A 16872-nucleotide genomic window follows, 5' to 3' on the forward strand; every position below is an offset into this window, starting at 1 on the left:
CTGCTAGAGGTTTTTAAAGTGTGGTTCCCAGAACTGCAGCATCAGCATCACTTGGAAGCTTGTTCAAAATGCAAAATTCTCAGGCTCCATCCCAGACCAGGAGCCGGGCCCAGCAATCTGTTTTAACAAGCCCTCCCAGGTGACTGTGATGCAGGCTAACATGTGAGAGCCACTGGTTTCGGCCAAACAAGTAGAGGGAGGAGGAAGCCAGGTACCAAGGATTGTTGGTTGCTAAGCTTCTTGAAATGGTGCAGTGGTTCCCACAAAGCCTGGAGTGAGGAGGTTGGAAACCCCATATCCTTTGGGGGCCCTGGAGACGGAACTGTGGTATTCCCCCTTGTAATCCCTGCAGGTGCTGGCAGGGAGATCCCCCAAGGGAGTGAAAGCAGACGGTAGAAGCAGAGAAGAGCCTGGGGAGGGGCAGCTGATGTCCTCCCACCCTCCACACACACCTGGCCTAAGGGTTGCGGCCTGCAGGCATGGCCTGGGGAACTGATTAGCCTTGCATCCAAGAACTGATCAAGGTGCTTTTGTTCTTTGCGATTCACCAGCTGCTGGTCAGGGGTTGGCTGTCACCTCCTGCCCAGGGCTGCTGTGCCAGTGTCCACCGACCAGGCTTGTCTGGGGTCAGGTTGGGAATACACAAAGGAATCAGATGGAACCCCTGCTGCCAAGGAGCTCCCGGTGACTCTCACCAGGACCCTAGACCGTCCTCAACAGGGATCAGCCTTCAAATCAGAAAAGTCGTGGCTTGTCTGCTTCTCCTACATCAGACGTCTAGGAATTCTATATCCCCATTTTATAGGAGAGAAAAGTTCGCACAGAGCACCTAGTAAAGCCGTGGCAAAATGGGAACTAGAACCTAGGTTCCTTGAGTCCCTAGGCAGGCTGCCTCTCTGGCCCCGAGGGCCAGAGCCCCACCTCCAACAGGGCTGTGGGCCTGCAGTGCCCACACTCCTTAAGAAGGGGCAGGAGCCAGGAGTGGACTCACTCTAGACTGGGGGACTGGGTCATACTCACCAGGGAGTGCAGCACACCCCTGTGCTGGCGAAGGGACAGGGACTGGACAAGCCCAGCAGGACGTAGAATTCTGCTGTAGCTGGGACCCATACCATGACTTTCTGGGCATTGCTGGCATTTGCTGACTGACATAGAACTCTGCAAAGTCAGGCTGCAAAAATAGGCTGCCGAAGAAATCGAGAGTGTAGGAGGGTGAGCCAGGGAGGCCAGGGTGGTGGGCCTGCCAGGAAGAGGCTTCGGGCCCCCAGATTGTGGTGGGAATTGGGTAGGGAAGCTGTGAGCCAGTGCCACAGTCTGCAGAACATAAGGAGAGGTTGGTAGATGGGGGTGACAAAGAAGGTGAAGAGGGGTCTACCTGGATGATGAGAGTCTCAAAGGAGCAGAAGGAGGAGGAGCAGGGGTTCTAATAGTGTGCTGATAAATGTTTAACAACAGGCTTTTCAGGAAAAACAACCATACCTGGTTCAGAGCATATGCCAATTGCCATGGTGTAAATATAGCCCCAGTGGGCAATTTCACGTTCCTGACATGCCATCTCTGACCAACACACAGAATCTGCTACACTCAGCTGGGATATGCGGCTCCAGCTCCCCTAGCGATTCTGACATTGCAATGGGGATGTTACTCTGGACCCCAGGGGTGCATGGTGTGGCACACCCCACGGTGACCACTCCAGAGGCTTCCAAGTAGGGGTGTCCTCTAAAAGCAGGTTTGGAGTAAGGGACTGTGAAAGAGCTGAAAATACAGGGACTTTTATTTGTAAAGTTAGGCAGAGTAAGAATTGAGAGCAGGGTGGGGAAGGCGGGATTACAAAGAAATGCTGAGCAGAGGGAGGCAAGGGGGCAAACCGAGCCCTGGGAAGAGAACCCACTGCCGATGGACCTGGGAATCCCTTCCCCTCCACAGCTTAAGCCTGGAGTCCCTTGCCAGGACAAACAGGGGCCAGCACCAGCCAGAAAACTTGGGAGAGCACCAGGAATCCTGTATTGAATGCACTTCTGAAGGACAAAGGGAATTAAAAAAAACAAAACAACAAAAAAACCCAAAGGGAGCTTTAGAACAGCCTGGCCACAGAGCTCCTCCCTCCTGCAGCCCAGACTCAGAGAGAGGGAGCTGAGGTCCAAGCCGCACACTGGATAGGAGTTTAAAGTGCATTCCTGTGATCCTGTGATGCTGGGTTTCCAGCTGGAAGCATCAACTTTTTTCCTTGTCTGCCACTGCTGCACCAAAATTAAAAGCAGAAGAATCAAAGCATGCGGAGACTTTGTTGTGCAGTTATACCAAAATTTCCCCAGGGGGCTGTGTGATGTGGCAGCCGGAACACGGGACCTCACGTTAGGAGCTGTTATTATTATTGTCCTTGTTATTGTTATAATTCCTACTTCTAAGTACTTACTGTGTGCCAGGCGTGAAGCTCAGCATTGCACCCAAATTGTCTCCTTTAACACTTGGAGATTCTGAAAGGAAAGGTCTCTAGCTGGCCTCTGCCACAGTCCTCTCTGGGCCTTAGTTTGCTCATCTGTCTGTCCAGGGGGACTGTTGGCTCTGGGGCGCCTTCCAGCCTTGACCTTCAGATCCACCTCAGCTATTCTGGATTGACGTGTTCTGCGCACTGGTTTGCCACTTTGGCAGTGAGCTTACTGGATCCTCTGTAAGTGATGTGCGCAGCCTTTCCTCGCAGCCCCTTAGCCCAGCCATGCCCCCAGCTCCCATCTGACACAGGTTGCAACCCACTCGCCCCAAGTGTAAGCTGACGGCACCTCTCCTCCCTCTGACTCTACCTCCATCTTTCTGCCTGGGGAGCCGCTCCGTATTCAGGGTGGGGCGGCCCCAACCACTGCAGGATGGAAGCCGATGGGTAAGTGTTCTCCCCCGAGGGACGTTTCTGAGACACTGTCACATGTCCCTCGAGGTCAAACACCACTGGTGACCAACTCAACAATGCATCCTTGATTTGGCTTTTTCTTCTTCCCCTATTTCACCCCTGTCTCTCCCTCCTGCTCTATGGGACCACATTTGTAAATTATCTCCCCGTTGGGAGTCTGCCTCAGGCTCTGTTTGGGAGGGGGATCCAGGCTGAGTTTCCAAGGGCCTATGACTGAGAATAATCTACTGTTTTGATAAAGTGAGGTGACCCTGTGTGCTAATGAAGTTCTTACTCCCCTGCATTCAGGGATGATTCCTAGAGGAGGGAGAAGGCCTGGGGAATGGGGGAGGTTCTGAGGAGCCTGGCTCAGCCCTGGGGAACGGGGTGTTAGAAGAAGATCTGGAGTGGGGAGCAGGGTGGAGATAAGTGAGGAGCCTGTGCTGGGTCGGGGTGTCGATGAGAACTCATCACACTGGTGTGTGTTGGAGGGTATTTGCTACTGGAGGTGTCCTGTGCATGCAGACTGGCTTCTTCTCTGAACAAAGGCCTGGTTGGAAAGGAACTGAAGCAGTTCCTCCATGGACCTCAATTCCTGAATCAGGGAGAGCGAGGTTGGGGCAGGGGGCTCAAGTAAAGAGGCCCCAGGCAGCAGATGTCAGCTGTGAGCACTCAGTCACGAGAGTGCAGGTCCTGCCCAGCTAAGGTCTCCAGAGGAGAAGCAGGGTTTGGGTGGGGTGAGGAGGTCGTACTCCACGGGACAACTGAAAGATAATAGTATCCTTGACCTGCAGGGACCTGGAGGGTAGGAGTTGGGGTGGGGTGGGTGCCTGAGCCTCCCCAACAGGTGCTGGTCAGAGAAGTGAATGTGGGCTCTGACCTCAAGGTGGAGCCACAGAGAGGGGTCTGGACCCACAGCCAGAAGGGTCTTTCTCCCAGGCGGAACCATTCCTCAGGGCAGAGGCTGCCTCAGAGGGGTGAGCCTCCTGTTCTGGGGGATGTACAAGATGAAAAGCCAAAGGCAGGGCTAGCAGAGCAGACCCCAGGACCACAGTGTCTCCCCCCTCTCCCTGCCCTGCAGTGAAGGGTAGTCAGGAGACCTGGCTTCTAGCCTCAGGTCCACCACCAACCTGCTGTGTGCTTGGAGCACATCACTCTCTCTGAGACTCAGTGTTCTTAATCACGCAAACACGAGCCCTCTGCAGTGGCCAAGGTCTTAGCCCAGAAGGGTACCGAGCTCTGGCCTGGCCAGGGATAATTCTGTCTTCGCAGAAAATGATGGCTCCTCGGGCCAGGCCCCTGGGGACCGGGGTTTCTGCTCTGTAGTAGCTGCCTCAGCAGATCCCTTGTCAATTAATTTGGCAGCTCAGTGTCCAGGGGCAAGTGGTCTTTGAGAGGCATAATGTATCCATGTCAGAAATGAGTTATGGGATTTACCACGGGGCCATGATCATGCCTTGCCGCTCCACCCCCTCCCCCGAGAGGCTTGCTTTGTCATCCAGTCCCTGTATTTGCATGCATCATTGCCCGGCCACCCCTTGGTCAGCTGGTGGCCACAGGGGACTCGTTGGAGGCCCATTATCGGCCGCTGGTTGCGAGGGATGATGGAGGGCAGACCCATCTGCACACACATTAGGCCCTTTGTCTCTGGATGAGGTGGGGAAGATGAATGAGGCCTGTCGCTGGGCTTCTGCTGCCTAGGGGACATCAGGGGACTGGGTGAAAAGTGGCCTGTGCTCACCTCTGCAGACAGAACCAGATCAAACAGGCTTAAACAGAGACAGCTGGAAGGGGGCAATGGCGAAGAGGAGGCCCAGAAAAGCCATACTTGTCAGTGGGGTTTCTGGTTGACCTCTGCCAGCGTTTCCCCCATTACAGCTGGTGCCTGGTCTGATGGCGCTGGGGCCCCATTTGCATTGTGTTAGGTCCAGGCTGACAGAGTTCTCAGACCAGCTGATTCTAACTCCTCACTCTGTGGTGGGGAAACTGAGGCCCGAGAAAGCCAGGGACTTGCTTGAGGACACTTCAGGACTCAGCAGCAGGACCAGAACAAGAACTGTTGTGAAGAGCTTACACAGACCCCCCTCCCCACCCCATCTGGCACAGATCCAGCTCAACACACCCGCGATCCTGAGACAAGGTCGGGTTCCTAAGGGCAACAAAGGCAGAATGGGGCTTTTGTCGGTTTCTGGACTTTAGGGGTTGGGCTGGCCCCCGGATGCAGGAGGCTGTCTTGTTTCAGAGGTTTAGGCAGGGCCAGCAGTCCGGTGGAGATGGGAACGGAGGGCCTGAAGCCAGGAGAGCCGCTCCCGGGCTTCCTCAGTCAGTGTCCTGCAGCTCATCCACCTTCCAAGGCTCCCACGGGCCCGGGGCACCGTCCTAGCTCCTTGGCCTGGACCTGAGGCCCTCTGTGATCTACCTCTGCCACCTCCCACGCCCGCCTCAGGAACGCAGCTGGTCTAAACGCCACCAGCCCTGGGAAATCTTCCTCTAGACTCTCATGGTGCACTGCTCCAAGGGCTGACAACTGCCTGGTTTGAAGATCAACATTTTCAAGTGTCTCCTTTGATTGAAGGGGTCCCCGGTCCCAGCAGCAGCGTAGGAGCCCAATGAATGAAGAAATGCATGGAATGACGAAAGGCCCAACCCTTCCAGAAAGCACTCTGGGCATATTTGCCAAGAGCCTTCACATGCCCCGACCCTCTGCCTCAGCGATCCCACTCCTGGAACAGTTTCTTAAGGAAATTATCCCAAAACAGCAGGGAAAAGAACCTTCAGAAACACAGATGCGCATTACAGGGCTCCTTATGGTGTCAGAAAGTGGGCAAGCCGTAAATGTCTGCTAGAAGGGGTCTGTTGGGTAAGTGAATTAGTGTAACGCGTGGTGGAATTACTCACCCTGAGGACTCTGAAGCTGGGAGGGCAAGGGAGGGAGGAGGAAGAGGCAGGTATTTAATTCTGGGGCATTTGAATATTATGTAAGTGTATTATGTTTAAAGTGCCACCCTTTTATGCAGTGTTTTTCTACACGGATGGTACTTTTCCGGATTCTCAGTTCTGTTCTACCGATCTGTTTGTTTATTCTTATGCCAACTCCCAGGTTTTAAAATACTAAAGCTTTAAGATAATATTTTATTGTCTGGTGAGATAAATTCCTCCTCTTTGTTCTTCCTTTTCAAAGTTGTTTTGGTTATCCTTGTATATTTATTCTTCCATGTAAATTTTAGAGCTAGCCTGCCAAACATGAAAAATCCTGTTAGTATTTTGATTAGGCTTGAATTGAATTTATAGATTATCTGGGATAGAAAACTATAATATTGCATCACCCCATTGTACTATTTTGAAAATTTTTTTAAAAAGTAAAATGAACACCATATTGCAACATGGAAACTGCTTATGCTATAAAAGTAAGAAAACAAATATGGTTCCTAATCGGATGTTCTGTGTGATTACATCATAACAGATGTGAGGGGGAAATCGGAAGGAAATACAAAAATGCAAACAGTGGATTATTTTTTATTTTCTCCATTTTCTAATTTTCCTGTAAAATATTGTAACTTTTAACATATGTGCACATACTTTTAAAAAGAAGGACAATGACAAAGTAGAACATATCCCTAAAAAGGAGACCAGGATGGGTAAGGAACTCAAACGTATCCTGTCAAAAAAGATTGGGGTGATGGAGACAGGAACCTTAGGGAGGGGATGGCATGGTCTGGTCATAGCTTCTGTCTGAAATTTCTGCATCGCTGCCTTGGGCTAAGGCTGGAGGTCCCCAAAGGCAGAGCCAGTGGAGCAGAGGAGGGTAGGTGAGCAGGGGTGTTTCACGGAGGCTGTGCCGTTGGTCCTCAATGGCTTGGGATGCCTGGGGGTGCCCACTGGGGTGCAGGAAGAATGCACATGTGATGGGGAGCGTCCACCCTAGGTGCCTGAGGTCCAGCCCAGCATGGGAATCTGTGAGTCTCCAGACATGGAGCTGAGAAGCCCCTAGGTGCCCACACCACTTATGCTGGGAATGGACTTGCCCATCAGAGGGTCTCTGGTGAGCAGTACTAAGAGTTGATGTGGGTTGGGGAGAAGAGGTCCAGGGTAAGTAAACTCAGAAAACAGCTCAACAACCCAAAGCCACAACTACACAAGGGCCAGCAGATCCCCACCCCAGTGACTGAGCCACAGGCAACTGGGCAACATGAAGCAGTGCATCAATTACTGATCTCTTCCATCCCCCTCCAGAAAGTTGGCAATACCTACACATGGTTTCCAAAGGCTCTTTGTAAGTTACACACAAGGACTTGCTGCCCCAGATGTGAACCTGTCAGGTCGGGCTAGTCTCTCCTGCTTTTCAAAATGAGCCCAGCATGTGAGCATTAGAACGGTGGCCATTTTCAGGTTAATAATACTGGTGTCTAAAAAGTGGGCAGGGCCAGCGTTCCCGTCCATTATCTTACCTAACTTTACAAACACTGGATCGAGGGAGGGGTTGGTCTCCAAACTGTACAGAAGAGGATGCTGAGGTTCCTTGAGAGGGGAAGTGACTTGCCCCAAGCCACACAGCAGGAGAGCGATACAACCTACGTCCAACCTAGGTCTGCCACACACATCCACCAACAGGCTACACCCCGACCCAACCCCACAGCCTTCTGCGGTTTTGAAGTGGTTGAAACAATAAAGAAATTTCCCAAGCAGACTTTTTATTCTCCCACCTGACAACCACCCCATGCCCATACAGAGGGTGACGCCTCCAGGACAGTCATGTCAGCTGTCGGGTGCTGTGTCAGGGCAGAGCAGGAAGATGGATGGGTCATTGTTAATGAGTGAGTGAGTCTGACACCCCCTCACGAGTTGGGCGGTTGTCTCTAATGTCCGCTGGGCCCAGCCTCCCTCAAGACCGGCAGCCCCATCACTTTTATCCTTCATTTGTGCTCCCCAAAATGACTATGGCACAGGACCCCCACCTCCCCTCGTAATGTCCACTCTCTCCATCTCTGAGGCACCCATGCCGAAGAGGAGCAGAGGCGTCTGAGCTTGGTTAGGAACAAGCCAAAGACAGAATCGATAATGGTGGTGTTTCAAGGAGAGGGAAGGGCAGCAGGCAGGTAAAGGCCTCCGCAGCCTGGGTATGCGGTCACCTGGGCCGAGAAGAACCTCCGGTTTGGGCGAAGGCAGGAACTCCATCCTGAATGCCTCACTTGCTCACCACATAAAGCCAGGTGTTTCCCCTCAGAACTTTCTGGGATGGTAATTTTGCTTCTCTCTACTGTGGGGAAAGTAAGACACACAGACTGATCAAGGGCTTCAGACAAAAGCCCCTGACCACTATTACCACCTGCCCCACCCCCAGGGAGGGGCATAGATTAGGAGCCTGCTAAGCTCTTCAGATCCCAAGGCCTCCCACAGGACTCCTGAGAAGCTGCATTGATTGGGACCCGGCCCCAGAAGCACAGGGCTCCAGCCTCCCCTTCTGCCTTCTCTGCCTCTGTCCTGCCCACTCCCTTTTCCAGGGCCTCTTGGCTGCTGGCCCTGAGGAGCAGGGCAGACAAAGGCCTGGGAAGGGACGGGAGCGTGCAGCCCCCAGGACAGCTGCTCTATGGACATGCATACTTGTGGAGCCAGCTGAGAACCTCCCTAGAAAAATCCTCTCATTCAGTTACTCACTGGACATCACCGAAGTCTACCTTGCCCTGGGCTGGGCACTGGACCGGAGCTGCTGTCAGAATTGGGGGGAAGATAAATGTATAAATATACAGGACGAGTGCTCTGAGAGTGGTATAATGGGGGCTGCTGGGGCCAGAGGCCAGGGTCTGGGAAGCTTCCAGAGTTGGGGACATGTGAGCTGGGTTTTGAATTGTGAGAAGGGCGTTTTGCCAGGCAGATAGAAGGGACAGAGCCACGCAAAGCGAGAGAAGTGTAAAGGGGGCGGCCACGGGGGTGGGGATGAGGCAAAGTGGGATGGTGGGACCCAGATCGCAAAAGCCCCTGAGGCCAGGGCGAGGACTCGATTCTGATGCTGGGGCCACTGCAGAAGGGTTCAGGCAGTAGAGGCCAAATCTGTGAGCTGCCAGTGAGGGCTGGCTGGGAGACGGGAGATCCGGGGAGGCCGCCCCTAGAGAATGAGGTCAAGGCCCAGCTGGGGCAGCAGCTGAGGACACACAGGGAGGTGTGAGGACAGGCAAGGCCCGTCCACTGTCAGGTCCTCAGGGCCTGTTCCTGTGTGTCAGATGGATGCCCTGCCAGGTCAGCCCTGCCTAGGCTCCAGGGGAGGTGCAGGGGCAGCTTGGGACAGTGCTCCATGATAGACTCCAAGACCGAGGATGTGCCCAGACAGCCAGTTGCCTTCGGGCCCCACCACACGACCGCCAAACCCCAGGCTGCGGCACCCCACCCCCTCCTAGGGCGAACCCACTGACATTCCCAGCCTGCACTGCATCTTGGAGAGACATGCCCTCCCTGGGTCCCCTATGGTGATAACCACTGAGCAAATCTGGGAACTAAGCTAAAAGAATGAAATGGTTCCTTTCCAAATTCTGTTCCAGAAAAAAAAAAAAAAAAAACCTCTAGCTGAGAGTCAGCACATCCACAGTTAGTCCCAGCTTTGACTGTGTTCCTAGGCAAGTCCCTTTCCCTCTCGGGGGCTCAGTTTCCCCATCTGTGTGGTGAGAGAGTTAGCACTCCCAGCCCTGACCGCTTCATTCCTCAAATGTGCATAGAACTTTATGGTTTCCCCAGCCTCCCCATTATCCTGAGCATAATAGAATAAGTATTAATGTGTGCACCATGTAGGTGTTAAAACTCAAACCCGTGGTGGCAGAGTCTACAAGATGACCCTGGTCTCCTGCCCCCCCACCTGACACCTTTCCCTCAGAGCAACGCCACCTGCTTTGTTCACACTGGTGGGAAGATGCTTGGTAATTGTCCAGTTTTTGTGTGTGTTTTTCTGAGTGGGGGTGGGGAGGGCTCATGCCTTCCCTTGGGGTTGTTCTCTGCTCCCTAGAATAACTGGCCTGAGTCAGGCCTCTGCTCCTGGGGGGCCCTGTCAAAGGCCCATTAACTAACTGTGGTCCAAACCCAATGGGAAACGTGATTTCCACTCTGGGATATGTGGAAGGGAAGGTGGGTTGTATGCAGGCCCGGGACCCCCCCCCCCAGGTGCTGCTGAATCCTGCAAGGGGACTGGGGTGCAGGTAGCCCGGGGTTTGGGGGGATGTGGGAGGGGTTAAGCTGCCAGGCGGCTGGCTCTGCCCCAGAGAGGCTGGCAGGCAGAGCGGGGCCCGCAGCTGAGGTAACAATGCGGCCATGAATCATATTTACAAACACTCCAGTGAGCAGGAGAAGGACGTTAATTAAATATTCACATCCTGCGGGGCCTGGGGAGCCGTGAGGGTGAGGACATGATTGCAGCTCAGCAGGAAGTGCGGTGCTGCCGGAATGCGGGGCGGCCATCAGTCTCTCTCAGCAGCCAGCAGGTCTTATTATGATGATTAATTTTCAAGTTATCAGCAGTAATGCAATCACCCTCCTAGGCCAGGAAAACCCTCTTCATCACTCAAAGCCCAGGCTCAGGCAACCTCAAGAGAAAGAGGAGGGGCCCTGCGCTTGTCACGGGGTGAGGAGAAAGAAGTTAGCCAGTGCCCCAGCTCTCATGCTCGGAGGCCTTCCTGAGCGGGCCCTGCGGTCTGACCACTCGGCCCCGTGGAGGCCCTCAGGTGGGCTCCCAGGGCTCACCCAGCTGCCTCGTTGATGGGGAGAAGAGAATGGATTCTCCGGGACATCTGGGAAGGCTGAGGCAGCTGGCCGGCCCACCCGCCCCAGGAGGAGCTGACTCAGGCTCCTCAGGAGCCCAGGGGCTTCTCTAGACCCACACGCCCCCCACATCCGTCAATCTGGATCAAAGAGGGCCGCAGGGAGCTGGGGCCTTCTCTGGCCACAGCAGCATTGTCCTGGGGACAAGGGAGAAGGAGGTAGGCGTTGCTCTCGTCTGAAAAACCATTAACCCCGCAGTGGTGATTGAGCACCCGTGACGAGAGGCTTTGTGCTGCGCCCGCACGTGCCGTGCAAGAGGTGATTGATCAGGGATGGACGAGTGTCTCTTCCTTTATGGACTTTCAAAGGCACCATTTGGCATCCTGAGCAAGGCGATCGATGAGAAGCAGCTGACCCCCTGTGGCCACCTCCAGGCAGCAGGTGGATGATCCCACGTGGGGGACGATGGGATTCAGGGGGCAGCTCTGTCACGTGCTGTGCACCGTTGGCAAGGATGAGGCCTGTCCCGGTGCAGGGCTGTTGGCCATCAATTTCCCTTCTCCTTGCACTGAAAGGGAAGCTGGAACAGTTGCCGTGTTTCCTGATAAATTATAGCCAACCGTTCCCAAGCCCTGCAGCCCAGAGGATCCCAGCACTTGTATAAATCAGACTAATGAAGGCTGAGGTTGTCATCTTCGAGAGCAGGCATACAGTAAACCTTTATGGCGTGCCCTCTGGGTGCCCGGGCCTGCCCTGAGCACTGGGGCCATGGAGACAAATTGGACTTGGTCTCAGCCTGCGAAAGTGCCCCCAGGCTGGTGGGGCATGCGATGTATGCCAGCAGTTACAAAAGGCAACGACAAGGCGGCCTGGTGGAAGGAGTCTGGACTTCGGAATCAGATCCACCACCTCCTGGCTTTGTCACCTTGGGCCAGTGCCTCAACCTCCCTGAGCTTTAGTTGCATCACCTGAAAAGCAACCATGAGGACACCTACCTCACAGGATGGTTGTAAGGATGAAATGACGCTGTGGCACAGGCCAAGCCCAGTGTCAAGCCCCTGGGGGTTCACCCTTTCTCCTCTCCTCCCACCGCCGGTGGGGAAACTGACCCAGGGCTGTGCGAGGGCAGAGGAGGGAACACTCAGCTCGGCCTGGAGTGGACAGGGAATGAGTCGCAGAGCAGGGACTGCTTTGGTAAGACTTCAGGAAGAGGGGTTGGGGGAAAGTGGGGAGTGCAAGGCCATGGGGCCCGCGGGAGAGACAGGGATACCGGGGAAAGACAGAGAGAGAAAGAGCTCGTGCAGGATGGAGGTGCTGACAGGAAAGGACTGGGAAGGGGGAGGAGACTGAGGGGTGTCTGAGAAAGAGTGCCAGGGTCACAGAGGAGCCTCTGGGGCTGCTCCAACCACGTGGAGGATGGATTGGGACAGTCTGTTGTGATGGTTCTGGGCTGGGGCCAGACCTGAGGATGGAGAGGGGCTGGACTGAGAGAGCATCACTGGAAGTGGGGATGGAGCAGAGAGGGCGGCTGAGCCACAGGAGGGGCCGGCTTGACCACAATCCCACAGCAGGGACACATGTGACCAGACAGGGCCACCCAGGGATGACCCAGTGTCCACTCCAGAGAATAAATGCCCCCTCAGCCACAGGCTCCCAGGCAGGGAGATTCACAGACACATAGAGTGACAACCCACATAGAGAGCCTCTCCCAGAGCACGTGGATACAAATGTGTAGACGGAGACACACGGGCACATGGAAACGGACACACAGAGATGGATCCAGGTTTGCAGACACGCAGAGGAAGCATACACATAAAACACGATCACCCAGCACATTTATCCAGTGGATCAGGCTCCATTGGAAAGAGGGTGACCAACTCACCCCCATTTGCCCAGGACTTTCCCATTTTACCAAAGTCCCACATCCTGGAAACCCCCTGAGTCCCAGGTAAACCAGGACAGTTGGTCACCCTAACTCAGAGACTCGCAGACACACGAAGACACACCAAGACACAGACACACCTGGGCAGACGCACACTGAGCCACACACAGAACAGAGGCACAATACAGGCAGGCACACTCCAACCCACCCCAGAGACCAAGCATGCACATAACACACACCCAGATACAGACACACAGGGCTGTCATGCGCTCAACATACACACGTACACACACACAACCCTACAGAGCAAAAGAAATGCCAAAACTTAAACCGTTGAAACAAAGGCCAAGCTAATTTTAGAAGAAAAAAAACAACCAGTGATTCAGTGGGCTAGTGGGACGTGGGCCTTGCTTTCACGTCAAAGACAAGCTTCAGGGAGTAGAGGAAGAGGAGTGAGCGGACCACTGCGGGCCCGCACGCCAGGAGGTCCCCCTAGCAAGGGCATCTTCTCCAGCCCCACTCAGCTGGCCAGTGTGGCCATTCACAGGCCCACGGGGGAGCGTCTTGCACACGGGTCACCCCATGAAGCGGACACCCTCCATCCCCACAGGACGTGGGCAGGGTTAAGTGAGCAAAAGCGTGTGAAGCACTAGGCACACTGGACGCAACGCTCAGTACGTTACAGCTGTTGTGACACAGGTCTGCAGTCCCTTTCCCGAAATTCTGAAACCCCAAACATTCTGAAAACAGAGTATTTCTTCCTGACTTATTAGGAGGCAGAACCCGATCTAAACTGACAGGAGGTTGTTTATTCTTTATGCAATTTCATGTGACTATTCATGTTTCTCTGTAGCAAGATGAAGGTACTGGATTAGGGGGCCCATCATATTAGTTTTGAAAATCTGCAAAGTTTAGGATCTGAAACACATCTGGCCCCAAAGGATTCAAGTATGGGACCCTGGACCTGTGCCTACATGTGCACATTCCAATTCAGATAGATGGTATGTCGTTACATATGTGTGCGTGCACTATCTAACACAGGCATCACCCTTAACAACATACAAAGCATGGTCATCTAACAGGCATTGCCCTTAACAGGATCTGATCATGTACATTATCTCATGTGAGCCTTCCAGAACCACGTGAGGTCTACAAGTATCAATATTACCGCTAATTCTCAGACATGGAACCAAGGCTCAGAGAGGTTGAGAGACTGGCCCCAGTTCACACAGCTAATTAATGAGGAACTGGGTCTCAAGCCTTGGTCTGCAAGACTCCAAAGCCCATGTTCTTTCCCTTAGATGCCCTTACCCCCAGCTGTCTCAACAACTTAGTGAAAAACATTGACGGGCATCAGTGGAAGCAAATGGAAGGTAATTTCAACCTTAAGCACAACATTTATGCCCTAAAAGCCCCAGCTGCCTATGACATTGACTAATGTCCATAGTGCAGGGGGTGGTCAGCAAATTTGGGAGTAGGGCCCTGCCTCCACTGTCTCTGCTAGTCCCTTGCTGGTTTCCAAGAAGAAACGGTTTCCCTTCCGCCTTCATTAGAACCATCTGGTCCTCAGAGTCAGCTGCTGCCTGTTTGCCTTTCCTGAAGTTCATCAGAATTGGAAATATCTTGGATTTCACAACAGGGGCCCAGAGTTGGCCCAGTGCTTCAGGCCATGGTCCTTTTATGACAGCACACATGACAGTGGTTTCCAGGCCCCAGGGGACAAACTATCCCACTGACTCTGAGCAACAAAGTGTTCCAGCGGGGACCCACCCGCAGGTCCTAGCTCTGCCAAGAATAGTTATAGGATCTTGGGTGAATCACTTAACCTCTTTAGGCTTTAGGTGATATTTCCCAGTCCCTCCCAGCACTCACAATCACCTGGGAAGCTTTTAAAAATCTGATGTCCAAGACACGCCCTAGAATGATTACAACAGTGCCTCTGGGGGAGACACCTGTAGTCACTTGGAGTCCCCGGTGATTGCAATGTGCAGCCAAGTTTTATCCATTCACTTAAATATTCATTTAATTCTTACAAACTGTGTGTGGTACAACTGAGTCTTTCCCCATTTCTCTTCCATTATAGGTATAGAAAGTATTCTCATTTTTACACGTCCTTTTTAATTTGTTTTGTGTGTGAGAGGCCCTCTGATCGACAGTGTTTTTCTTTCTTTTCATTTTCTGTTGTTATGTAATCTTTTTTACTCTAGTTAAGCTAGTTCATTTACTACATGTTAAAAATGGCACTAGACAAAAACATGATGAAATAGCCCCAGAATATGTCACAGAGGGCACTAAAGGTAACATTTAAATAAAATCCCAGGACAGCCGTAACACTGGGGATGAGGGAAGTTTATTTCTGATGCTGGTGAGTTTGGTAATTAAAAAGCTAACAGTGAGAGCTCATAGTTGTCCTCAGTTCTCAGAACTTCTATTGTATGCACTAGTAATATTTGCATGACTTTACTTGCAGGCAAGAAATAAGTAAATAAATAAATATTAAATCTGATGTCCCAACCACCTCCTAGAATAAATATATCAGCATCTCTGGGGGAGACACCCAGGAATTAGCATTCACTTGGAGCCTCCTGATTTCAATGCACAGCCCAGTTTAAGAACCAGGGCTTCTCAAACTTGAATATGATATACGTCACCTGGGCATCTTATTCAAATGCAGATTCTGATTCAGTAGGTTAGGGTGGGGCCTGGGATTCTGCATTTCTAACACGCTCCCAGGTGACTCTGAGGCTGCTGGTTCCCAGACCACAGAGCCCAGTCAGTCAGGAAGTCCCTTCAGGCTCAGATGATCAAAAGAGCTTGTTCCCTTCCACGGACTAACTGTGGTTCTCCTGAGTTCAAACCTCTCGGACCAGATGGAGGGCCGCTGCCAGCCCACCAACCAGGCCCACTGGGTTCTTCCATCCCTTCTGCAGCTTCCCAATGAACCAGGTTACACTGGAGCATCCCCAGAGCCCCTGCATCAGAGTGGAGCAGACACATGGGGTGAAAGGGCAGAGTTACCACCTCCACCACTGCAGGGACCAAGCAAGGGCAGTGAATGGGGGCAGGGCCAAGGGGGTGGGGAGTCTCAGCTAGTTCACTCTTGCTCTGCTGTAACGATGTACCACAATTGAGGGGCTTCGCCAACGTAAGTCTGCTGCCCACAGTGCTGGAGAGAGAAGTCGGAAACCAGGTGTTGGCAGGACTGGTTCTTCTGAGGGCTGGGAGGGGAGAACCTGCTCCAGGCCTCTTTCCTTGGCTGGTAGATGGTCGTCCTCCCCCTGAGTCTCTTCCCATCCTCTTCCCTCTGTGTGTGTCTGTGTCCAGATTTCCCCCTTTTATAAGAACACCAGTCATATTGGATCAGAGTCCACCCTCATGACCTCATTTTGGGCTTCAATATATGATTTTAGGGGGACATGATATAACCCATAAGAGCTTGTTATACAGAAAGTCAGCCCCAAGTTACTACATCATTTGAGTTTTCAAGAGGAGCCAGCAGCGGGGAAGGTATAGCTCAGTGGTGGAACACAGTGCTTAGCATGCATGCATGAGGTCCGAGGTTCAATCCCCAGTACCTCCACTAAGAGAAAACAAAAGAGCCAGAAATCTGAACTTATACGTGAAATCTTCTGATTTTTAATATTGGCAATGTCTTCCACTTTAGAGAAGCACTATGTGGACCTTAGGCTCTACGTCTGCATGCGACACCTGTACCTGGGCTGCTGACCTTCCCTGTTCCTGTGGCAGTGATACCCCAGGACAGGCTGCAGCACCATCCAGCAGGTGTGGCAGCCTCCCCCAGCTCCTCCCTGCTGCCCTGACTGTCTGGCTCCCAGCTCCCAGCTCCCAGGTCCCAGCTCACTCCGCTCCCTCACTGCACCTGCCAGACTCCCTCCTTCACTTACCTTCCTTTCCTTGATTTCCCTTCCTTTCAAGCTGCCAGATCTGTGCTCTTGCTGTTTCCCTCTGTCCAAAATGTTCACCTGGCAAACAGAGTTTTAAGCTTCAGCTTAAGGGTTGTCCCTTCTTGGAAGTCTCCCTGGACTGCCCTGGCACAGTCCTTCCTTCCTGCTCCTAAGCCTCTTAGGATGCCCTTCTATCTTTGTGCCTGCTACAGGGCAATTATTAGGGTTTGCTTGCTGCTCTGTCTTCCCTCTTCCCCTATACTGGGTGGCACCATGGAAGCTGGGAACCAGCCTCATGCATCAGCTCCTAGGAGGCTCAGACCCTCTGGAATGAGACAATCATGGATTTAATTTCTGGCTCTGCTTATTATTTCTGTGAACTTGAGCAAGTCACCTAATTCTCACCCTCAGTTTTTAAATCTATTAAATGGGTATAACAAAACCCACAGAGTTATTTTGAG

This window comes from Camelus dromedarius, chromosome 29, assembly GCF_036321535.1.
Source record: "Camelus dromedarius isolate mCamDro1 chromosome 29, mCamDro1.pat, whole genome shotgun sequence".
Lineage (NCBI taxonomy): Eukaryota > Metazoa > Chordata > Mammalia > Artiodactyla > Camelidae > Camelus > Camelus dromedarius.